This window comes from Chamaea fasciata, unplaced genomic scaffold, assembly GCF_029207755.1.
Source record: "Chamaea fasciata isolate MVZ Bird 193981 ecotype frontalis unplaced genomic scaffold, bChaFas1.0.hap1 SCAF_6, whole genome shotgun sequence".
Taxonomy (NCBI): Eukaryota; Metazoa; Chordata; class Aves; order Passeriformes; family Sylviidae; genus Chamaea; species Chamaea fasciata.
The window spans coordinates 65,761,199-65,787,712 of record NW_027094091.1 but is presented as its reverse complement, the minus strand read 5'-3'; positions in this window follow the sequence as shown (position 1 = coordinate 65,787,712).

Sequence of the window (26,514 nt, the reverse complement as noted above, 5' to 3'; positions counted from 1 at the left end):
ATACAGCTTTACAAAGGATTAGGTTAAGTTTGCAAGACACCTTTACTTTGATTCAGAGATTTGCTTGGGTTTTCCTTCAGAATCCAGAGAGCTGGCAACAGATCGCTGTGCAGTGTCCACAGACGGGTCCAGCAGTCAGGGCAGGGCAAGAGCCAACAGCTCCTGCGAAGCAGCAGAAAAAAGCACCATGGGATGTGCTGAAGAAGGGATGTAAACAGGGTGGGTGGGGTGGAAGGAGCTCTGCTCCCACCTGGGCTGGCTTGTGGGAGTAACTGTGATGAACAAACGCTTGCCTGAACCCAAAAGTAATTCTGCACCCACATCTGGGGTCTCCAGGAGAAAAAAAAAAAGAAAAACAAAACAACAAAACAAAACAAAAAACATGGACCTTCTGGAGTGACTCCAGAGGAGGGTTGCAGCCATGATCCAAGGGCTGGAGCAGTTCTGCTCTGGAGATGGGCTGAGAGAGCTGAGCTTGTTCAGCCTGGAGAAGAGAAGGCTCCAGGGAGACTTCAGAGCCCCCCAGTGCCTACAGGACACCAATCTTCTCAAATTCCTGCCATGCTTGCCCACCCCAATCCTGAAGTTTCCACAGCCTCAGAGACCTTATCTTTCGGGAAAAACACATGAGTACTTAAAGTTGGTTCAGAAGCTTCATTTGAGACCGTAGGTAATACTCTGATTTTCCTTTAAGGAGGCTGACCCAAGCAATATGCCCAATATCTCACAGAACAACTCTTCTTTTAAAGAATGAATGAATCAATCAACTGTACTCTTACAGCCATCAAAAGAATGAATTAGGACTGGTTAGTATGACCTAATCACCACTGATGACCTGTAGTAAGACCTAAGTCTACTTAAGCCCGCCAACCTGTTGATGAACCTGTTCCCATTTCTGTTTTTCTCCTTACAGCCGTGCCTGGCATTGACAAAGTCACTGTCAGCACCCACAAGGATAGCCTCCCCGAATTAGGGCAGTGGGTGACAGGGACTAGTGTGACATCATCACCCAGCCCTAAGGTACAAAGGTGGCAACACAACTTGCAGAGCTGAGGACAGGATCGAGGAGAAGGAGCTTGCCCAAGGCTACTGGCGAGTTCTGGTGCCTCTGAGGCACCACAAACGCCTCTCTCTCTGTCCAAACAAGGACTGGGATGCTTTGTCAGGAGGAGAAAGGCCTGCAGCACAGACCTTCCAGGCACTGCTCCCTATCCACAATGGTGCACAACACTGCTGAGAAGTGTCCTCCTGGGAAGAAGCAAGGTGAGAGCAAAATCTCCCTCCCCACGGCTGGCAGTGGGGGAGCGGTCAAGAGCTGCAGCAAGGGGAAGCAGGAGCTCCAACAACGACCCAGGGTAGAGTCCCTCTGGCTCTCTTGGGCCAGCGGGGCCAGGCTGGCCTGTGGGCACATATGCCTCCCCTGCCCTTAAGCCAGCCCGGCAAGGCCTTGGGGACAATCCTGCACGGACATCACCCGAGCCCTGCGCAGCTGCTCACACCACTTGCCCTCTCCTCTCTCCAATGTGCAGATCCAAAAAGCAGCAGCAGCAGCAGCTTCCCCTGCAAAAAGCAGAGCTTGAAAAGAGGCCATCCAGACGGCGCCACAGAGCCACAGTCACTCAGGAGCCCGGCAGCAAAACGCCGCCGGATCGACGATGTGCTGGCCCAAAGTATTGAGACCATCAGCCCCAGCACCGCCACTCAGGGGGTGCCAGGGCTGTCCCAGGACACTCAGTCACCCAGCAGACAAGCAGCTCCATACAGACCACCCTGGCTCTTCGCTGGCTCCATGAAGGACAAACGCTCCCAGCCTGGGCCAATCCGTATGAGACACGTCCGGCGGCAACAGCGGCAGGAGAAAAAGCTGTACAGTCGGCCTGAAAACCAGAGCAGGATCAGACGAGCATCACCCTCTGGTGCTCGTCCCCCTCAGCCATCAAAATAAACTTTTCTGTTTGTTTGAACTGGGAGAGCCCACATTCCTTTTCCCAGCCTCCTGCATGCTCATGGGAATCATGTTGGAGCAGTGAAGTTGGATGAGATGATCGTAAAATCGTACAATGGTTTGGCTTGGGAGACACTTTAAATCTCATTTACTTCCACCCTCCCTGCAATAAGCAAGGACACCTTCAACTAGTCAGCTTGTTCCAAGCCCCATCCAACCTGGAATGTTTCCACAGCGTCTCTGGGCAACCTGTGGCAGAGACCACAGCATTTTTATCACCCTCATTGATTAAAAATTTCTTCCTTGAAGCTCATTTGAATCATCCCTCCTCCAGTTTAAAACCAACACCCCTTGTCTTATGGCAATAGACCCGGCTAAAATCTTTGTCCTTGTGTCCCCTTGGGCATCTCCCTGGCACCTCCCAGGACGAGGAAGCAATTAGCTTGAAGTAAAATTAGAAATCCACTGAATGCAACAAGGGCAAAACCTCTAGTTTTTCAGCTCCTGCATGTCAGGAGGTGCTGGCACCATGAGGCTCTTGGCCAACAGCTCCTCTCCCTCCATCACCTGTGCTGAAAATGGGAGAAAATCTGTTTATCCACACCAGCACCAGCATCCCATCCTTGAGAAGCAGCAGAGCTGACAGGTAAAGGTTGCTCTGGGGAGAACGGAGGACCACCTCACTCACAGAGCAGCGTGTATTTTGTGAAAAAAATAGCCAGCACCCTCCTGTTCTCTGCAAATGGTACACAAAAAGTTTAAAAAGTGTTTAAAAACTGACCAAGTTTTGGAGAAGATGCAGGTCAGACTAGACGAGGCTGGAAAAGACTGTACAAGTGACAGTTCTCCGGGGAAGGTTAGTAGGAAATCCCTTCTTTCTGCTATTAAAATCTCAGGCTGTTGCCATCAGACACTCAAGCCACAAGAGAAAAGTGCTTCAGCACCAGCATCCAACTGAGCATCTGTTTGATCCACCTCAGTGGAAAGCCATCACTTTGCAAGGAGAATTCACATTTGGAGTTACACACAACATACTTCTTTCTGTCTGGAAGTGCTACCGGTTTTGCTACCCAGCATTTCATATTAAATTGTGGAAGTATTTTAAATGAAAGGGGAATGAAAACTCGTGGTATTTAAAGAAAAACTGGCTGGAAAAGTCTCAGATTTGTTCCATTCTGAAAGGGAACCAAGGTACCATGAGTCCTAAAAGACTCACCAGCTCTCTCAAACAAACGAGGAATAAAGCCTAAGAGGAAAATGAACCCACAGATTTGAATTTAATTTGGCCTTAATACAGCTTTACAAAGGATTAGGTTAAGTTTGCAAGACACCTTTACTTTGATTCAGAGATTTGCTTGGGTTTTCCTTCAGAATCCAGAGAGCTGGCAACAGATCGCTGTGCAGTGTCCACAGACAGGTCCAGCAGTCAGGGCAGGGCAAGAGCCAACAGCTCCTGGGAAGCAGCAGAAAAAAGCACCATGGGATGTGCTGAAGAAGGGATGTAAACAGGGTGGGTGGGGTGGAAGGAGCTCTGCTCCCACCTGGACTGGCTTGTGGGAGTAACTGTGATGAACAAACGCTTGCCTGAACCCAAAAGTAATTCTGCACCCACATCTGGGGTCTCCAGGATAAAAAAAAAAAGAAAAAAAAAAAAAAAAAAAAAAACCAAAACAAAACAAAAAACATGGACCTTCTGGAGTGACTCCAGAGGAGGGTTGCAGCCATGATCCAAGGGCTGGAGCAGTTCTGCTCTGGAGATGGGCTGAGAGAGCTGAGCTTGTTCAGCCTGGAGAAGAGAAGGCTCCAGGGAGACTTCAGAGCCCCCCAGTGCCTACAGGGCACCAATCTTCTCAAATTCCTGCCATGCTTGCCCACCCCAATCCTGAAGTTTCCACAGCCTCAGAGACCTTATCTTTCGGGAAAAACACATGAGTACTTAAAGTTGGTTCAGAAGCTTCATTTGAGACCGTAGGTAATACTCTGATTTTCCTTTAAGGAGGCTGACCCAAGCAATATGCCCAATATCTCACAGAACAACTCTTCTTTTAAAGAATGAATGAATCAATCAACTGTACTCTTAGAGCCATCAAAAGAATGAATTAGGACTGGTTAGTATGACCTAATCACCACTGATGACCTGTAGTAAGACCTAAGTCTACTTAAGCCCGCCAACCTGTTGATGAACCTGTTCCCATTTCTGTTTTTCTCCTTACAGCCGTGCCTGGCATTGACAAAGTCACTGTCAGCACCCACAAGGATAGCCTCCCCGAATTAGGGCAGTGGGTGACAGGGACTAGTGTGACATCATCACCCAGCCCTAAGGTACAAAGGTGGCAACACAACTTGCAGAGCTGAGGACAGGATCGAGGAGAAGGAGCTTGCCCAAGGCTACTGGCGAGTTCTGGTGCCTCTGAGGCACCACAAACGCCTCTCTCTCTGTCCAAACAAGGACTGGGATGCTTTGTCAGGAGGAGAAAGGCCTGCAGCACAGACCTTCCAGGCACTGCTCCCTATCCACAATGGTGCACAACACTGCTGAGAAGTGTCCTCCTGGGAAGAAGCAAGGTGAGAGCAAAATCTCCCTCCCCACGGCTGGCAGTGGGGGAGCGGTCAAGAGCTGCAGCAAGGGGAAGCAGGAGCTCCAACAACGACCCAGGGTAGACTCCCTCTGGCTCTCTTGGGCCAGCGGGGCCAGGCTGGCCTGTGGGCACATATGCCTCCCCTGCCCTTAAGCCAGCCCGGCAAGGCCTTGGGGACAATCCTGCACGGACATCACCCGAGCCCTGCGCAGCTGCTCACACCACTTGCCCTCTCCTCTCTCCAATGTGCAGATCCAAAAAGCAGCAGCAGCAGCAGCTTCCCCTGCAAAAAGCAGAGCTTGAAAAGAGGCCATCCAGACGGCGCCACAGAGCCACAGTCACTCAGGAGCCCGGCAGCAAAACGCCGCCGGATCGACGATGTGCTGGCCCAAAGTATTGAGACCAGCAGCCCCAGCACCGCCACTCAGGGGGTGCCAGGGCTGTCCCAGGACACTCAGTCACCCAGCAGACAAGCAGCTCCATACAGACCACCCTGGCTCTTCGCTGGCTCCATGAAGGACAAACGCTCCCAGCCTGGGCCAATCCGGATGAGACACGTCCGGCGGCAACAGCGGCAGGAGAAAAAGCTGTACAGTCGGCCTGAAAACCAGAGCAGGATCAGACGAGCATCACCCTCTGGTGCTCGTCCCCCTCAGCCATCAAAATAAACTTTTCTGTTTGTTTGAACTGGGAGAGCCCACATTCCTTTTCCCAGCCTCCTGCATGCTCATGGGAATCATGTTGGAGCAGTGAAGTTGGATGAGATGATCGTAAAATCGTACAATGGTTTGGCTTGGGAGACACTTTAAATCTCATTTACTTCCACCCTCCCTGCAATAAGCAAGGACACCTTCAACTAGTCAGCTTGTTCCAAGCCCCATCCAACCTGGAATGTTTCCACAGCGTCTCTGGGCAACCTGTGGCAGAGACCACAGCATTTTTATCACCCTCATTGATTAAAAATTTCTTCCTTGAAGCTCATTTGAATCATCCCTCCTCCAGTTTAAAACCAACACCCCTTGTCTTATGGCAATAGACCCGGCTAAAATCTTTGTCCTTGTGTCCCCTTGGGCATCTCCCTGGCACCTCCCAGGACGAGGAAGCAATTAGCTTGAAGTAAAATTAGAAATCCACTGAATGCAACAAGGGCAAAACCTCTAGTTTTTCAGCTCCTGCATGTCAGGAGGTGCTGGCACCATGAGGCTCTTGGCCAACAGCTCCTCTCCCTCCATCACCTGTGCTGAAAATGGGAGAAAATCTGTTTATCCACACCAGCACCAGCATCCCATCCTTGAGAAGCAGCAGAGCTGACAGGTAAAGGTTGCTCTGGGGAGAACGGAGGACCACCTCACTCACAGAGCAGCGTGTATTTTGTGAAAAAAATAGCCAGCACCCTCCTGTTCTCTGCAAATGGTACACAAAAAGTTTAAAAAGTGTTTAAAAACTGACCAAGTTTTGGAGAAGATGCAGGTCAGACTAGACGAGGCTGGAAAAGACTGTACAAGTGACAGTTCTCCGGGGAAGGTTAGTAGGAAATCCCTTCTTTCTGCTATTAAAATCTCAGGCTGTTGCCATCAGACACTCAAGCCACAAGAGAAAAGTGCTTCAGCACCAGCATCCAACTGAGCATCTGTTTGATCCACCTCAGTGGAAAGCCATCACTTTGCAAGGAGAATTCACATTTGGAGTTACACACAACATACTTCTTTCTGTCTGGAAGTGCTACCGGGTTTGCTACCCAGCATTTCATATTAAATTGTGGAAGTATTTTAAATGAAAGGGGAATGAAAACTCGTGGTATTTAAAGAAAAACTGGCTGGAAAAGTCTCAGATTTGTTCCATTCTGAAAGGGAACCAAGGTACCATGAGTCCTAAAAGACTCACCAGCTCTCTCAAACAAACGAGGAATAAAGCCTAAGAGGAAAATGAACCCACAGATTTGAATTTAATTTGGCCTTAATACAGCTTTACAAAGGATTAGGTTAAGTTTGCAAGACACCTTTACTTTGATTCAGAGATTTGCTTGGGTTTTCCTTCAGAATCCAGAGAGCTGGCAACAGATCGCTGTGCAGTGTCCACAGACGGGTCCAGCAGTCAGGGCAGGGCAAGAGCCAACAGCTCCTGGGAAGCAGCAGAAAAAAGCACCATGGGATGTGCTGAAGAAGGGATGGAAACAGGGTGGGTGGGGTGGAAGGAGCTCTGCTCCCACCTGGGCTGGCTTGTGGGAGTAACTGTGATGAACAAACGCTTGCCTGAACCCAAAAGTAATTCTGCACCCACATCTGGGGTCTCCGGGATTTAAAAAAAAAAAAAAAAAAAACAACAAAAAAATACAACAAAAAACATGGACCTTCTGGAGTGACTCCAGAGGAGGGTTGCAGCCATGATCCAAGGGCTGGAGCAGTTCTGCTCTGGAGATGGGCTGAGAGAGCTGAGCTTGTTCAGCCTGGAGAAGAGAAGGCTCCAGGGAGACTTCAGAGCCCCCCAGTGCCTACAGGGCACCAATCTTCTCAAATTCCTGCCATGCTTGCCCACCCCAATCCTGAAGTTTCCACAGCCTCAGAGACCTTATCTTTCGGGAAAAACACATGAGTACTTAAAGTTGGTTCAGAAGCTTCATTTGAGACCGTAGGTAATACTCTGATTTTCCTTTAAGGAGGCTGACCCAAGCAATATGCCCAATATCTCACAGAACAACTCTTCTTTTAAAGAATGAATGAATCAATCAACTGTACTCTTAGAGCCATCAAAAGAATGAATTAGGACTGGTTAGTATGACCTAATCACCACTGATGACCTGTAGTAAGACCTAAGTCTACTTAAGCCCGCCAACCTGTTGATGAACCTGTTCCCATTTCTGTTTTTCTCCTTACAGCCGTGCCTGGCATTGACAAAGTCACTGTCAGCACCCACAAGGATAGCCTCCCCGAATTAGGGCAGTGGGTGACAGGGACTAGTGTGACATCATCACCCAGCCCTAAGGTACAAAGGTGGCAACACAACTTGCAGAGCTGAGGACAGGATCGAGGAGAAGGAGCTTGCCCAAGGCTACTGGCGAGTTCTGGTGCCTCTGAGGCACCACAAACGCCTCTCTCTCTGTCCAAACAAGGACTGGGATGCTTTGTCAGGAGGAGAAAGGCCTGCAGCACAGACCTTCCAGGCACTGCTCCCTATCCACAATGGTGCACAACACTGCTGAGAAGTGTCCTCCTGGGAAGAAGCAAGGTGAGAGCAAAATCTCCCTCCCCACGGCTGGCAGTGGGGGAGCGGTCAAGAGCTGCAGCAAGGGGAAGCAGGAGCTCCAACAACGACCCAGGGTAGAGTCCCTCTGGCTCTCTTGGGCCAGCGGGGCCAGGCTGGCCTGTGGGCACATATGCCTCCCCTGCCCTTAAGCCAGCCCGGCAAGGCCTTGGGGACAATCCTGCACGGACATCACCCGAGCCCTGCGCAGCTGCTCACACCACTTGCCCTCTCCTCTCTCCAATGTGCAGATCCAAAAAGCAGCAGCAGCAGCAGCTTCCCCTGCAAAAAGCAGAGCTTGAAAAGAGGCCATCCAGACGGCGCCACAGAGCCACAGTCACTCAGGAGCCCGGCAGCAAAACGCCGCCGGATCGACGATGTGCTGGCCCAAAGTATTGAGACCAGCAGCCCCAGCACCGCCACTCAGGGGGTGCCAGGGCTGTCCCAGGACACTCAGTCACCCAGCAGACAAGCAGCTCCATACAGACCACCCTGGCTCTTCGCTGGCTCCATGAAGGACAAACGCTCCCAGCCTGGGCCAATCCGGATGAGACACGTCCGGCGGCAACAGCGGCAGGAGAAAAAGCTGTACAGTCGGCCTGAAAACCAGAGCAGGATCAGACGAGCATCACCCTCTGGTGCTCGTCCCCCTCAGCCATCAAAATAAACTTTTCTGTTTGTTTGAACTGGGAGAGCCCACATTCCTTTTCCCAGCCTCCTGCATGCTCATGGGAATCATGTTGGAGCAGTGAAGTTGGATGAGATGATCGTAAAATCGTACAATGGTTTGGCTTGGGAGACACTTTAAATCTCATTTACTTCCACCCTCCCTGCAATAAGCAAGGACACCTTCAACTAGTCAGCTTGTTCCAAGCCCCATCCAACCTGGAATGTTTCCACAGCGTCTCTGGGCAACCTGTGGCAGAGACCACAGCATTTTTATCACCCTCATTGATTAAAAATTTCTTCCTTGAAGCTCATTTGAATCATCCCTCCTCCAGTTTAAAACCAACACCCCTTGTCTTATGGCAATAGACCCGGCTAAAATCTTTGTCCTTGTGTCCCCTTGGGCATCTCCCTGGCACCTCCCAGGACGAGGAAGCAATTAGCTTGAAGTAAAATTAGAAATCCACTGAATGCAACAAGGGCAAAACCTCTAGTTTTTCAGCTCCTGCATGTCAGGAGGTGCTGGCACCATGAGGCTCTTGGCCAACAGCTCCTCTCCCTCCATCACCTGTGCTGAAAATGGGAGAAAATCTGTTTATCCACACCAGCACCAGCATCCCATCCTTGAGAAGCAGCAGAGCTGACAGGTAAAGGTTGCTCTGGGGAGAACGGAGGACCACCTCACTCACAGAGCAGCGTGTATTTTGTGAAAAAAATAGCCAGCACCCTCCTGTTCTCTGCAAATGGTACACAAAAAGTTTAAAAAGTGTTTAAAAACTGACCAAGTTTTGGAGAAGATGCAGGTCAGACTAGACGAGGCTGGAAAAGACTGTACAAGTGACAGTTCTCCGGGGAAGGTTAGTAGGAAATCCCTTCTTTCTGCTATTAAAATCTCAGGCTGTTGCCATCAGACACTCAAGCCACAAGAGAAAAGTGCTTCAGCACCAGCATCCAACTGAGCATCTGTTTGATCCACCTCAGTGGAAAGCCATCACTTTGCAAGGAGAATTCACATTTGGAGTTACACACAACATACTTCTTTCTGTCTGGAAGTGCTACCGGGTTTGCTACCCAGCATTTCATATTAAATTGTGGAAGTATTTTAAATGAAAGGGGAATGAAAACTCGTGGTATTTAAAGAAAAACTGGCTGGAAAAGTCTCAGATTTGTTCCATTCTGAAAGGGAACCAAGGTACCATGAGTCCTAAAAGACTCACCAGCTCTCTCAAACAAACGAGGAATAAAGCCTAAGAGGAAAATGAACCCACAGATTTGAATTTAATTTGGCCTTAATACAGCTTTACAAAGGATTAGGTTAAGTTTGCAAGACACCTTTACTTTGATTCAGAGATTTGCTTGGGTTTTCCTTCAGAATCCAGAGAGCTGGCAACAGATCGCTGTGCAGTGTCCACAGACGGGTCCAGCAGTCAGGGCAGGGCAAGAGCCAACAGCTCCTGGGAAGCAGCAGAAAAAAGCACCATGGGATGTGCTGAAGAAGGGATGGAAACAGGGTGGGTGGGGTGGAAGGAGCTCTGCTCCCACCTGGGCTGGCTTGTGGGAGTAACTGTGATGAACAAACGCTTGCCTGAACCCAAAAGTAATTCTGCACCCACATCTGGGGTCTCCGGGATTTAAAAAAAAAAAAAAAAAAACAACAAAAAAATACAACAAAAAACATGGACCTTCTGGAGTGACTCCAGAGGAGGGTTGCAGCCATGATCCAAGGGCTGGAGCAGTTCTGCTCTGGAGATGGGCTGAGAGAGCTGAGCTTGTTCAGCCTGGAGAAGAGAAGGCTCCAGGGAGACTTCAGAGCCCCCCAGTGCCTACAGGGCACCAATCTTCTCAAATTCCTGCCATGCTTGCCCACCCCAATCCTGAAGTTTCCACGGCCTCAGAGACTTTATCTTTCGGGAAAAACACATGAGTACTTAAAGTTGGTTCAGAAGCTTCATTTGATACCGTAGGCAATACTCTGATTTTCCTTTAAGGAGGCTGACCCAAGCAATATGCCCAATGTATCACAGAACAACTCTTCTTTTAAAGAATGAATGAATCAATCAACTGTACTCTTAGAACTGTCAAAAGAATGAATTAGGACTGGTTAGTATGACCTAATGCTCAACTGCTTAATGATTTTAATAAAATATATTACAACTGTGATGAATGAGAATTGTTATGGTGATATAAGTTGTTGGTTAGAGAGTTGTAATATTTAGTTAAAATCAGTTCAAGGGTTATAATGCTGTTTGTTAATTACCAAAAGGCAGTTTTTGTCCCCTCTGTATCCCTTACCCCAAGACCCCACTCACCTGATTCCGTCGCCTTTGCGTCGGGTCGAGCCGGCGCTGCTCCCTGGCATCACTGCTCTCCATTTCTGCTGCTGCTGCTGCTCTACTCCCTGCACCCAGCCTGTCCCACTGGCTTCTTCCTTGCTTGCTCCACTTCCTACTTCCTGTCGGATCCTCTTCCTACTTCCTGCTGACAACCGGCCTGTCAGTCAGGCTGCTGCTGCCACCCTTATGGAAAGTAAAAGGGTACAGCTGCATGATGGGACCATATCAACACCAAGAGCCCCTGGCCGAAACGAGCCAACTCAGAATTTAAATCTGCCAAGGACAGCACTGGACTGACCACACCAAATGGTATTTATGCCGAGGGTATTCAGAGACAAGCGCTTGTACCTCACCATAACTTCAAAAGTACTTAAGGAGCGAGAGACCCCTGGACTCCGTGATCCAAAGGGAGTGCTTCAGAACTCCTGCGAGGCGAGAACTCCCACTCGGCAGCGCAGGCAGCAAAGTGGATTGTACCTTCTCCTCAGCGGTGTGGACGAAAGGGAGCAGCGGCGGCGTAGGCCAGCCCTCGAGACCCCTGGTTATTAATAAAGGCATTTAGAGGAGGGAACTGTGTCTCCTGCCATTTTTAACAACAACTGTGCCTGAACTTCTAGGTCTGGAGCTTTTTGATTTCCCAGAAGTAGAAAAAGAGCAATTAAAATTCTGCCTTAAAATCATGTGTTGGTGGTGTGGTGGTTTTTTGGGGGTTTTTTTGTTGTTTTTGTTTTTTTGGTTTTTTTTTTTTTTTTTTTTTTTTTTTATGTAGACCACAAGAGCAAGCACCCACACCCAGCCTTGAGTGCCCCCAGCTTTAAGAGATCAAAGGCACGCCCTGAATCCTGCTGGTCCTATGACAGTCCGAATTCAGACCTCCCCAAGGAGAGAAGTGAGGCCCCCAGCCTCCAACAAATTGCCTTTTACAAACTGCAGCTTCGCTTTATGATGATTCTGAGCAGACATGTCCCTAACCATGACCTCTTCCAAAACTTCAGAGCACCTATAGAAAACTAGACCAATTTTTCCTTCAGCAGTGGGTTCTCATCGTCTACCAGTGAGCTGCTCCTGACTTGCACACAGAGTTTGGTTCTCTCTCCCTGCACGTGAAGAGACCAGCCCTCTTTCTGGTGGGGGTGCATTTCAAATGCTGGCATGAAGAGCATGTTGGGAGCTGCTGGCTGAGAGGAGCTTGGAAGCAAACATGGAGAGAGCTGGAGAAAGGCAGCTGGGCTCATGCGCGACTTTTTCCACACACCTCTGTAAGAACTTTAGGCTAGTCCAGACAGCTGGGAAATCCCGAATGACAGATGATCCATTTTTATTACCCTTACATTTCCATTGTGGATATAACTCGTATTGGACTTGTCGCAAAAAAGTGGCATCCTCAAAGCCAAATGAGATGTAGCACAGTTCAAAACAGTCTCTTTCACATCTCTATGGGTATTCTGGGAGGAGTTAATGTAAAAAGTAGCCAGAATGACATCTGCATTAGTGTATACATGCAGCACCTATGGCTTTACTCGTTAATCAAAGCAAGAGCCTTTATGTCATTTGTACAGCATGAGGTAAAGAACATTTTTCCTGTCTGTATAAGCTTTGGTACACCAGTTTCCTCCCTAAAGAGCACATAACAGCTACGTCTAAGTAAATCAGGTCAACATGTCCTCCTTTATTTTATGTTAAGGTAAACTAGCCTTCCTGTCCTGCTGCAGCCTAATTTTTTTTATAGCTATTTAAAACCTATTAGAGGTTAACATTAACATTCAGACTGCTGCCTGCACCGTCTGATTTTGCTAGATGATAATAGCACTTAGTGACAGACAGTAACCGAGAAACTGGGGGAAGGGGGAATTTCATCTCCAACAGCAGCCTACAACATTTATAGCAGTTTAATAACGACATTGATAAAAAGGCAAGGTCTACTGTAAAACGCCTGCGGTGGCAACTACTCTTGTTTGTTTACTTTGGCTGCAGCCACCAGAGAGCAGGATCCACTCTGCTCACCACCTCTTCTCTTCCAGTCAGCCCTATCCCACATCTGGGCAGGGAGAGGGGTGGGGATCAGGAAAGTTTGGAACACCACCCCACACCTGGCACAGACCGTGGCTCCCCGGCACACAGGCGTTCATTCCACCCTTGCGACAGGCAGGACACATTTAGCGCTCAATGGTCCGCTCACAAACTGTAACCTTGGAAAAGACATTACCTCACAAGAAAATAATCTTGCCCCGTGTTCATTTTTCAAGACTGAATTAAGCCTGCTTGGGTTAAATGTGAATATCAGTAGTTTCGAAACCCAAATCTGATGCATATGTCTCTCAATACTGCCTCAGAGGTTCAATCAGGGGAAGTTTAAAAGCTTTCTGCTGGTAGCAGGCAGCAAAAGTCACTCAAGAGGCAAGAGGAATGATTTGTCCAGAGGTTTCTGATTCCCAAAGCTGGTATTTAGGAGCAGGTTTTTTTCTCAGGATCAGCGTGGCTTCTCGTGACAGCAGCGCTGCACTTATGCTCTGAGGTTACTTTGGAAACATCTTCACTGGCCAAAAGCAATATTTATAGTGTAAAAGACCATGGAAGTTACTTCTGCAACGTGCAATTTCTAAATACATTCACACTTGGCGGACGCCTGACACTTATCTTTCCGGGGAAAATAAACAAAAAACATACATAGCAATTTTTGCATAACCCTTATTTCATATTAAGAGTATAAATGAGAATCTAATCATTAATCTGGCTCTCTCAAGAACATAACAAGCCTAAACACAGAAACAAAACCATACTGAGGGAATGGCTTAAGTTGTGTCAGGGCAGGTTTAGGGTGGATGTTAAAAAAAGGTCCTTTATTTAGAAAGGAAAACCTTTGCGTTAACAATGACAACTGAAAAACTGGCCGATCTCTCACAATTATACAAATGGTGCTAAAATGACTCTAAGCTGGTTGTGGGCCTTCCTGTCCTCAGGTCTACTTGATACAGAGTAAAATGCGTGGAATAAAGAGAAGAAGTTTCAACATCATAAGAAATCATGAACTCCAGGATTTTGCTCTGGCTGACAGTTTCCATATGGTCATGGAAAACCAGGAGATTTTTCAAAAGATGTCTGTGTGCCTCCATGTACAGATTTAGCTACTTTGGTAGTGCACATAAGGAGGTGTCACAGAAGACGTTGCTATGGCCTTGCCAAGGAAACCAGGCAGGTATCAATCTGTACTCTCTAATGAGCAGCACAAAGCAACCGCTCCTTTCATTTGATCAACTTCCTCCTAGAGTTGGACTCAATTATTCTCATGAGTCCCCTTCCAGCTCAGGATATTCTATTGCACGATAATGCAAGCAGCCACGAGTATTGACTTTCCTCCATGTGAAAACAAAATGTCTCGCATTTGTCCCAAAGTCTCCAAAAATATCTCTCTCAAAATAAATGTGCATCACAGTTCCGGATACCTGCTTTCCTTTTCAGCATATCACGATTATTTTTTCCATCCCAAAGTATGAGACCGCAAGATGGGCCCACGAGACGGGACAGGAGGAAGCTGGGCAGCCCTTTAAAGAGGGAGATGCTAAGCTCTACATCCAGGAGAGCTCCTGTGAGCACAGAGCAGCCACGCAGCACATCTGACCACGACACTGCTAGTTCGTCTCTGTCCCATGACATGGGAAAAGAACAAAAGAGTAGCAGGGAAGAAGGCAGAAGTCAATTGTGAGAGTTTCATTCTCAACACATGATAGTCTAAAGTCAGAATAAAGGCGTCATCAAGGGATAACAGCAGCCATGAAAATTGATGTAAGCAGCAAAGACAGGTGCTATGTGTGCCCCTTCTGCTTCCCATCCTCAATGCATGCTCAGTTTCGGGATACAGTGGCATCCCAGGAAGCTGCAAGTTTATCACAGGAGTGCAGTGGTCTCTTGCGTCTCTGATAACCCCTTGGAAAAACATACTGTTTAATATCAGTTAGAGAAAACCTAGAAATCTAGTCTAAATCAAGATCTAGGCAAGACCCCTGCCAACCCAAAATATGGAGAGGCACAAAAGTGCTGTAAAAGCACCTTTCCGCTCCACCTCCCTTGAACTCCACAAGAACTGAGCCCCAAACCTCACAGCTGGAAGCAAATGGGCTTGGTTGGGAAAGGAAAACTAAAGTCTTGTTGCAAGGCAGCCCTCCAAGGCCGAGCCCCAGCAGAGCCAATACCTGCAGCACGTGTGCAGGTGGCACAAGAAGCAGCTCTCCTGTGCCAGGGCCAGCAGGACAGCAGCACAGTGCCAGCCAAAGGGCTGCCTGAGGATGGCCACAGACGGTTTCACTGCCTGCACCAGGCAGCCAGCCCTGGCCCAGGGCAAACCTGGACACAGGACAAGGCAGAGAGGGGGAAAATCTTCTAATCCTTCTCAAAACAAGTGGCTGTTTTAGTTCCAAAGTTTCAGACTCTTTGGATCTAATTAAGTTTGAAGAAGGAAATGAGGAGAAAGCAAAACTCTTGGACAACGGGCTGGTATTTTCAGCTAGCTGGGGCTGCAAGCAATGCATGAAAGGCAGTGTCAGGTGCTAAAGCTAACCTCTGTGTCCTTCAACAGCAACAAGGAAAGTGTGAACAAGAGAGGGGATATACCTATTTTAGGAATGTAATCGTTTTATAGGAAACACACCAACCCCAGTGTTCTTCTAATCTTGTTTTTTAATACTCAGCGCTTGTAAATTCCTTCAGTCTGGAAAGTCAAGGAGTTCATCTGATAGCATAAATATTTGTTCCACAGCAATTTGGTTGGGTTTTTTCTTTTTTTTTTTTTAGTTCTTAATGTTTACATAAATATCACTTACTGAACACTGGACCTATGAAGAATTAAGGAAACATGCCCTTAACTACTCTGTGCAGACTATCTGCAACAAATCTCATGTCAGAGCAGAGGAGCTGCTGGAAGCTTCTGGCTTACCAACACCTCCAAAACTTGGTAGTAATCTTCCAGAGACTCACCGTGGAGAGGCCAAACGACTGTCACCAGCCTTAAAAAGAAAAGAACAATTGCTCCACGGAGCTAAAGAGAGCATGCTGTCTTGGCATCAATTCCTGCAAAGTCTGCTGACAATGCAGAACAGTAAATAACGCAGATTTCTAATTTATACCTCTCAAAGCACAGCCTAAAAGTAGGAAAGACTCTTACAACAAAGAATCTGCCACTGAGTGATCAAGCAAGAAATTCTTACATCTTCTTCTAGACCACACATAAACCAGCTAGAATCAATTCTGAAGTCAGATTTTAACAGCACTGAGTGAAATTTTCTTTCACAGTGGTATTATTGAAGCCACGTAAACTCCTGGAATCCACACCTTCTTCTAACTGCAAGCTGCAGAGTTTAAATTTCTCACTGTGTGGAGAAATACCTGATTCAGTTTGTTTTGAATCTGCTGCCTGTCAGCTTCTTTTGATCTTGCCAAAAGCTGTCTAGGGAGAACATTGTCAATGGAATTTTCGTTAACCTTACATAAGAATCTGAGGAGATCACTACACAGCTTGGACGTCAGCTGAACTTCGGCAAATAAAATGGAAATTTTTCAGGTTATTTAACTGATTCAGAACTTTGCTTCAGCTGATAATAGCTCAAGAATTTTAGTTTCAAGTGTCTTTTGTAGCCAACATTAAAAGAAACAACAACAACAACAACAAAACATTAAAACTTCTGTCTTTTTCCAAGCTCAAACATGTATTCTTTTTCTTTAACCCTGCATTATGACAAAGAAAATGGCATTCAAAGACAGCATTCAGAAAGAGCCCCGGGAAGAGGCTAAATGTTGTACATAAATTCCTTCTTTCTATTAAGCTGATTTTATGCACTAGCTTTCTGTGTCTCTAGCTGTTAATATGATCTCTGTTACTGCAGTCACTTCCAAATCTCAGTAAAAGTTAGTAATTTCTCCACCTTCACTTGGTGGAAAATCATGGGGACAAAAAAATAACATTGTGTCTTGGTTTAGATAGACAGGTATCTGCCAGGGAGGGTTGGAGTCTCCCTTAAAATGTAAGCCCCTCTCCCCCTTTTCCAAATTATCATAAATTTGCAATTAAAAAGCTGTCAGGCAAAGAGTTTGGGAATAGGTAGAGCAGTTCTTTACTAGGGATATGAAAATACAGATGTTGTAGTACAGAAGAATGAGCAAACAAATAAACAAACAAGAAATCCTAGAAAAACCCTGACAGAGTCAGAAATACAACCTGACACCCTGTTGGTCAGGGTGTTGGAAGCAGTCCAAAGTAAGCCCTCCCGGAGTGGCAGACGTGGTTCTGTTGGAGTAGAGATGGTCCCGTTGAAGAAACAGGGTCCAGTAATGGTGAGACGGGTCCGGTCTTCCTCCAGGGATCCGGTGGGAAAACCGGATACCTAGTGGGACTGTGGCTCCTCCTCCTTGTGTGGAGCAGCTTACAATAGTGCACTGTAATGTGCAATGTCACTGATGAGCTCTTAATGGTCCATTAGCAGAAGACATTCCCATGGAAGCAGTGAAACAATGAAGAGAGATAAGTAGCACTCCACCATCTGAGAAGTGACACTGACCCATTTGGGCAAAGATAAGCAGTTCTGCTCCACCCAGATGGAAGAGAATAATACGCTCTTTACAAAACCCATGACACATTGTTTAGTCCAAGTTCAAGCAGAAACACAGAAATTCAGAACTAAATTCTGAACATTGGCCAGCTTTAATTTTTATTTAACACATTCCTGTGACCTCCCCCGTCCTTGTGTGAGATCTTGCAGATTATCAGATGACCCTTCATGCACACAGTGATTTACCCAGGGACAGGCCAGGAGATCTGAACATGTTCTCCAAAATTCCACAACAGTCCACTTGCTGTAGGACCATTTTCCCTGACTGCTGCAAGCCATTTAGGACACTGCAGGTTGGTACAGTACTACAGTTAAAGGAGAACAGAGTTGATTTCCAGGGTTGTAACGTTTTCCTAGAAGAAGCAGATTTTTAAGAGCCACCTCCATCACAGGTGGGAAGCTTAATGAAGTGCCTTGCAGCGTTGAAAGATCACATCAGATTTTCTCTCTTATATATTCACTCCCTTTACATAGGCTTTTTTCCCTGATAGATTTTGGGTATCTTTCTAAAGAACAGAAGAAAGCTTCCTCTTCTTTCAACAAGTTTTTCTAACCTCTCAAAAAGGTGAAGAGAATCTGCAATATTCTTCAATCAATGCCTAAAGCTCTTTTCACAGACTACCTTTCAAACATGACTGAGCAGCACAGGTACATTAGTGCTGTACTGCATATTCATCTGTTACAAATCTCCTGAAAACACAGAGAAATTTAAATGTGAAGTATGTCTCTCTTTGGTGAAAATAAATTGGATATTATATGGTATGAGAGACACAGGTAAAAGCTAGCACCAATGTATTATAATATTTAGTAGTTGAGCAGTTTATTAATAATTCCTTTAAAAGTTGCAGGAATCTTTGCTACAATTCATCTTAAGCAAATGTCTCAGGGCAGAAATATTAACATATAATGATTTGAAGGCAACAAAAAGCAATATGCAACATCACCTATAAAAGAACATTTGGTGACCTCTACTAAAGAAGTGAACTACCTCGTTTTCTGACTAAAAAGTTTTTAAAAGTTCTTCCACACCACTTTTGGTTCCTCCAGACCCAGTTGCCTAAGCAGTTTCATCCTTCTCAAGCTGCAAACCCACCTAGAAGGGACTCACCAGCCAGCAGAAAAAGAAAAACTATGGCAATGGCTGGGTCAGCAACTACAGGAATTGTGTCACTTCCCAGACCTTCCACTGGAAAGTCATGGTTTCTCTTTTGCAGTGAAAAAAGGATACTCCGATGATTCCAAGCAAAGCAGGGCTCAGCTCAACTACAACACTCAGGTTTTGCTTCGAGGATCTATTAAAAAAGCAGTGAAACTTCATCCCAGCTGTAACTTACTGTTGTTAAGTGAGCTTAAAAAAAAAAAAAAAAACATGCAGAATGCACTTCAAAGTGTTTCTGAGATTAAAAATTGCCCCATTTTGGAGCAAGCTTTAGAAACTACAATGATGAATTTCATAACCTATCCTTCACTAGTCAAAACAAGAACTCCTCATCAAGATTCCTGCACAATTACCTTAGTTTACAAAATTCAAGATCCTTTATGCTTCCATGCACCACCACTGACAATACCCAGAAAATAAAAACCACGTTCCAAAATCCCCAGTGACTGTTTTTTCATGTGAACTATAAATAGAGAATATTAAAAGGAAAGAAAACAACTGAAGATCATATAAATTTGGAGAAACCTGCAGGATAATTGGGGCAGTATCTATTGTTTTGACTACAAATTACACTAAATAATACGCATTATTTACAAACATGGAAAGAGACATTAAATAAAAAGAAAGATTTTAAAAAAAAAAAAAAAAAAAAGCATAGCTTAGGTTGTCAGGGTCTCTTTTCCAAAGAGACAAATGTGTGATTTCTCAGCCATTTATAGGGCTAGCTTTGAATTTTTATGTGTTAGACAGTTTCTTGGTTTTCTGTAACTTTTCTGTGACTTTCACACACAGAGAAAACAATTCCCCAAAACAACAACTTCAAGCAAGTTTTTAACCACTCAATACACTCCACAAAAAGTATAAACATAGTCAGACTTTCATTTCTCCACAGTTCAGGCCCAGATCAGAAAAAAACACACACTGAAATCTGTCCAAGTTTCATCTGAGTCAAAGCACAATTGCAACAGTCATCAAATATTTAAAAATATATCAAATTCACATTCAGTACACAACTACTTAAAAAATTCCTAAAGTAATTATCATGTGGAAGATTTCTGATATATTGATTTGATCTTATTTAAGTTAATCAAAATTCCAATGCACAGATTGTATGCTATAACATGCATCATTGAAAGCATTTCTGTAAAACCTCTGAAATAATGACAATTTCGTCTGGCTTTAAGATGCTTTCACCAAAATGCACACCATGTCCTTGGCTAAGCCCCAAGGCTAGCCACCTCGGCATAAAAAGGTATAAAGCAACAGAGAACTTTATTATGATCGATGTGCCCACGACACAAAAGTACAGGACATCATCTGGAACAAGCTGGATACTATCTGAACCTGGTGTTTGGATGAACTCCTTAGAGCAGGTGAAGGCACATGAAAACCACGGACCTAAAAACAGTCCATACTCTAAAATAACCCCAAATTTTGACATTGAGAGCTGCATTCCAGCCACATACACTTTTTTAAATTCAACAATCTACAATAAAAAGATGATTTTACCCTAAGAAACTTTACTCCTCATGACAAAACCACAAGTGTTTCATTCCTTAAATGGCAGATACATATCACCACATTCTTTGGCTGTGGGTGCCTGCCCTTTAGCTCTCCTAATGTTTGTCCCAGCCAGCTTCCACAAACTCCTACCCCATCATCCCCGGCACACAGAGACAGCTCAGTTACTCACTGGTATACACATATTTATACAGACCTAGACAGCATGAGGAGAAAGGCCAGTCCACATCCTGGGGCTTTTGTTTCCTGTCTTCCCACTTCCACGTGAAGTTTAACGTGATGATGCGCCTTCCGTTTTTAGAGGGCAATTTTCTGAAATACTGTGCAGATCTGAATCGTTTGCAAATAATCATGTCTTTAGCTTGGCATCAGCTGTCTTCTCTGCAGAACTAAACTTTGTTCTTGCCCTAATGACTTCTCAGCCATAATTGTCCCCAGACTCTGATAATACTAAATTTAGATCACCACAGCTATTTTTTATTATATTGTCTGGCATCTTTGCACTACAACCATTCCTTACATTAGCTGCACTGAGTGCCATTCCTTTATTCCCATAGCTGCTTTTCCAAGAGTGCTCTAACATCTCATTATGTGAGCTAATACATTAAAAAGTACTTTTTGTTTTCAGATGCTCATGTGCATACAGTCATGTGGTTAAATAGACTTTACCCACTTTTATCTGCATATGTTTTTTTGAAAAGTAACTGAAAGGGGATCGTTTAATCTTCATTTTTGTACAGAATTACAAACTTAAATACAACATATCTTCATTTTAGACTGGAAAAGGAAAAAAAAAACAAAAACAAAACAAAAAACAACCAACCAAAAAAATAAAAACCAAACTATGAGTCAAAAGCCCAGAATACTCCATAAGCAAATGCAGTGATCCTCAGGAGTTTTTGATACATATTAAATTGTTAAAAAACTATCAAAAGCTTGACCAAAACATTGTTTCCAATTTGTGGATGGACACATATTAAATTGTTAAAAAACTATCAAAAGCTTGACAAAAACATGGTTTCCAATTTGTGGACTTAAGTCAGATGCAATGAGCACTGAACACAAAGCTTCTTTTTAACTTACTTCAAAGGCCTCCGAATTTAGACTAGAAGTAACAACCTGCTTTGACTTCTTTTACTTTCATTACTTTTGTAGATTCTTTTGCAGATTCAAGCTATTCAAAAAGCATAATACTTGGATAATGACAGTTACCCTTTCTTAGGAGTTACTGATTTTTAGTCTACATCTGTGTCCATTCATAAACCTACCACAGTAAAAGAACTACATATCAGCAAAAATTGGTCTAACTGGACAATTTTGCTAAGATTCAGACATCAGGAAATGATGTAACACAGGACCAATATCGAATTCTGTTAATATGAGAGGGTTAAAAATAGGCAAAGACTTCAGACTTGACAAGTCCCCCTGGGCCAAATGGGCAGGACAATCACCACTGATGACCTGTAGTAAGACCTAAGTCTACTTAAGCCCGCCAACCTGTTGATGAACCTGTTCCCATTTCTGTTTTTCTCCTTACAGCCGTGCCTGGCATTGACAAAGTCACTCTCAGCACCCACAAGGATAGCCTCCCCGAATTAGGGCAGTGGGTGACAGGGACTAGTGTGACATCATCACCCAGCCCTAAGGTACAAAGGTGGCAACACAACTTGAAGAGCTGAGGACAGGATCGAGGAGAAGGAGCTTGCCCAAGGCTACTGGCGAGTTCTGGTGCCTCTGAGGCACCACAAACGCCTCTCTCTCTGTCCAAACAAGGACTGGGATGCTTTGTCAGGAGGAGAAAGGCCTGCAGCACAGACCTTCCAGGCACTGCTCCCTATCCACAATGGTGCACAACACTGCTGAGAAGTGTCCTCCTGGGAAGAAGCAAGGTGAGAGCAAAATCTCCCTCCCCACGGCTGGCAGTGGGGGAGCGGTCAAGAGCTACAGCAAGGGGAAGCAGGAGCTCCAACAACGACCCAGGGTAGAGTCCCTCTGGCTCTCTTGGGCCAGCGGGGCCAGGCAGGCCTGTGGGCACATATGCCTCCCCTGCCCTTAAGCCAGCCCGGCAAGGCCTTGGGGACAATCCTGCACAGACATCACCCGAGCCCTGCGCAGGTGCTCACACCACTTGCTCTCTCCTCTCTCCAAAGTGCAGATCCAAACAGCAGCAGCAGCAGCAGCTTCCCCTGCAAAAAGCAGAGCTTGAAAAGAGGCCATCCAGACGGCGCCACAGAGCCACAGTCACTCAGGAGCCCGGCAGCAAAACGCCGCCGGATCAACGATGTGCTGGCCCAAAGTATTGAGACCAGCAGCCCCAGCACCGCCACTCAGGGGGTGCCAGGGCTGTCCCAGGACACTCAGTCACCCAGCAGACAAGCAGCTCCATACAGACCACCCTGGCTCTTCGCTGGCTCCATGAAGGACAAACGCTCCCAGCCTGGGCCAATCCGTATGAGACACGTCCGGCGGCAACAGCGGCAGGAGAAAAAGCTGTACAGTCAGCCTGAAAACCAGAGCAGGATCAGACGAGCATCACCCTCTGGTGCTCGTCCCCCTCAGCCATCAAAATAAACTTTTCTGTTTGTTTGAACTGGGAGAGCCCACATTCCTTTTCCCAGCCTCCTGCATGCTCATGGGAATCATGTTGGAGCAGTGAAGTTGGATGAGATGATCGTAAAATCGTACAATGGTTTGGCTTGGGAGACACTTTAAATCTCATTTACTTCCACCCTCCCTGCAATAAGCAAGGACACCTTCAACTAGTCAGCTTGTTCCAAGCCCCATCCAACCTGGAATGTTTCCACAGCATCTCTGGGCAACCTGTGGCAGAGACCACAGCATTTTTATCACCCTCATTGATTAAAAATTTCTTCCTTGAAGCTCATTTGAATCATCCCTCCTCCAGTTTAAAACCAACACCCCTTGTCTTATGGCAATAGACCCGGCTAAACTCTTTGTCCTTGTGTCCCCTTGGGCATCTCCCTGGCACCTCCCAGGACGAGGAAGCAATTAGCTTGAAGTAAAATTAGAAATCCACTGAATGCAACAAGGGTAAAACCTCTAGTTTTTCAGCTCCTGCATGTCAGGAGGTGCTGGCACCATGAGGCTCTTGGCCAACAGCTCCTCTCCCTCCATCACCTGTGCTGAAAATGGGAGAAAATCTGTTTATCCACACCAGCACCAGCATCCCATCCTTGAGAAGCAGCAGAGCTGACAGGTAAAGGTTGCTCTGGGGAGAACGGAGGACCACCTCACTCACAGAGCAGTGTGTATTTTGTGAAAAAAATAGCCAGCACCCTCCTGTTCTCTGCAAATGGTACACAAAAATTTTAAAAAGTGTTTAAAAACTGACCAAGTTTTGGAGAAGATGCAGGTCAGACTAGACGAGGCTGGAAAAGACTGTACAAGTGACAGTTCTCCGGGGAAGGTTAGTAGGAAATCCCTTCTTTCTGCTATTAAAATCTCAGGCTGTTGCCATCAGACACTCAAGCCACAAGAGAAAAGTGCTTCAGCACCAGCATCCAACTGAGCATCTGTTTGATCCACCTCAGTGGAAAGCCATCACTTTGCAAGGAGAATTCACATTTGGATTTACACACAACATACTTCTTTCTGTCTGGAAGTGCTACCGGGTTTGCTACCCAGCATTTCATATTAAATTGTGGAAGTATTTTAAATGAAAGGGGAATGAAAACTCGTGGTATTTAAAGAAAAACTGGCTGGAAAAGTCTCAGATTTGTTCCATTCTGAAAGGGAACCAAGGTACCATGAGTCCTAAAAGACTCACCAGCTCTCTCAAACAAACGAGGAATAAAGCCTAAGAGGAAAATGAACCCACAGATTTGAATTTAATTTGGCCTTAATACAGCTTTACAAAGGATTAGGTTAAGTTTGCAAGACACCTTTACTTTGATTCAGAGATTTGCTTGGGTTTTCCTTCAGAATCCAGAGAGCTGGCAACAGATCGCTGTGCAGTGTCCACAGACGGGTCCAGCAGTCAGGGCAGGGCAAGAGCCAACAGCTCCTGGGAAGCAGCAGAAAAAAGCACCATGGGATGTGCTGAAGAAGGGATGGAAACAGGGTGGGTGGGGTGGAAGGAGCTCTGCTCCCACCTGGGCTGGCTTGTGGGAGTAACTGTGATGAACAAACGCTTGCCTGAACCCAAAAGTAATTCTGCACCCACATCTGGGGTCTCCACGTTTAAAAAAAAAAAAGAAAAAAAAAACAAAACAAAACAAAAAACATGGACCTTCTGGAGTGACTCCAGAGGAGGGTTGCAGCCATGATCCAAGGGCTGGAGCAGTTCTGCTCTGGAGATGGGCTGAGAGAGCTGAGCTTGTTCAGCCTGGAGAAGAGAAGGCTCCAGGGAGACTTCAGAGCCCCCCAGTGCCTACAGGGCACCAATCTTCTCAAATTCCTGCCATGCTTGCCCACCCCAATCCTGAAGTTTCCACAGCCTCAGAGACCTTATCTTTCGGGAAAAACACATGAGTACTTAAAGTTGGTTCAGAAGCTTCATTTGAGACCGTAGGCAATACTCTGATTTTCCTTTAAGGAGGCTGACCCAAGCAATATGCCCAATGTATCACAGAACAACTCTTCTTTTAAAGAATTAATCAATCAATCAACTGTACTCTTAGAGCTGTCAAAAGAATGAATTAGGACTGGTTAGTATGACCTAATCACCACTGATGACCTGTAGTAAGACCTAAGTCTACTTAAGCCCGCCAACCTGTTGATGAACCTGTTCCCATTTCTGTTTTTCTCCTTACAGCCGTGCCTGGCATTGACAAAGTCACTGTCAGCACCCACAAGGATAGCCTCCCCGAATTAGGGCAGTGGGTGACAGGGACTAGTGTGACATCATCACCCAGCCCTAAGGTACAAAGGTGGCAACACAACTTGCAGAGCTGAGGACAGGATCGAGGAGAAGGAGCTTGCCCAAGGCTACTGGCGAGTTCTGGTGCCTCTGAGGCACCACAAACGCCTCTCTCTCTGTCCAAACAAGGACTGGGATGCTTTGTCAGGAGGAGAAAGGCCTGCAGCACAGACCTTCCAGGCACTGCTCCCTATCCACAATGGTGCACAACACTGCTGAGAAGTGTCCTCCTGGGAAGAAGCAAGGTGAGAGCAAAATCTCCCTCCCCACGGCTGGCAGTGGGGGAGCGGTCAAGAGCTGCAGCAAGGGGAAGCAGGAGCTCCAACAACGACCCAGGGTAGAGTCCCTCTGGCTCTCTTGGGCCAGCGGGGCCAGGCTGGCCTGTGGGCACATATGCCTCCCCTGCCATTAAGCCAGCCCGGCAAGGCCTTGGGGACAATCCTGCACGGACATCACCCGAGCCCTGCGCAGGTGCTCACACCACTTGCCCTCTCCTCTCTCCAATGTGCAGATCCAAACAGCAGCAGCAGCAGCAGCGGCCTGGCGGAACAGCCCAGGGCGGAGCAGGCCCGGCGCCGTTCCTGGAGACAGAGAGCACAAGGCCCGTGCAGCCGGGCAGTGAAACCCATACGGCTGAACCGAGTGCCACTGCTGCGTGCTGAGACCAGCAGCCCCAGCACCAGCACTCAGGGGGTGCCAGGGCTGTCCCAGGCTGTGGTGCTGGTCAGCAGCAGCAGCAGCAGCAGCTTCCCCTGCAAAAAGCAGAGCTTGAAAAGAGGCCATCCCGAGGTCGTCACAGAGCCACAGTCACTCAGGAGCCCGGCAGCAAAACGCCGCCGGATCGACGATGTGCTGGCCCAAAATATTGAGACCAGCAGCCCCAGCACTGCCACTCAGGGGGTGCCAGGGCTGTCTCAAAGTGTGGTTCTGGTCAGAAGCAGCAGCAGCAGCAGCTTCCCCTGCAAAAAGCAGAGCTTGAAGAGAGGCCATCCAGAGGGCGCCACAGAGCCACAGACACTCAGGAGCCCGGCAGCAAAACACCGCCGGATCGCCCAAAGTATTGAGACCAGCAGCCCCAGCACCGCCACTCAGGGGGTGCCAGGGCTGTCCCAGGCTGTGGTGCTGGTCAGCAGCAGCAGCAGCAGCAGCAGCTTCCCCTGCAAAAAGCAGAGCTTGAAAAGAGGCCATCCAGACGGCGCCACAGAGCCACAGTCACTCAGGAGCCCGGCAGCAAAACGCCGCCGGATCGACGATGTGCTGGCCCAAAGTATTGAGACCAGCAGCCCCAGCACCGCCACTCAGGGGGTGCCAGGGCTGTCCCAGGACACTCAGTCACCCAGCAGACAAGCAGCTCCATACAGACCACCCTGGCTCTTCGCTGGCTCCATGAAGGACAAACGCTCCCAGCCTGGGCCAATCCGTATGAGACACGTCCGGCGGCAACAGCGGCAGGAGAAAAAGCTGTACAGTCGGCCTGAAAACCAGAGCAGGATCAGACGAGCATCACCCTCTGGTGCTCGTCCCCCTCAGCCATCAAAATAAACTTTTCTGTTTGTTTGAACTGGGAGAGCCCACATTCCTTTTCCCAGCCTC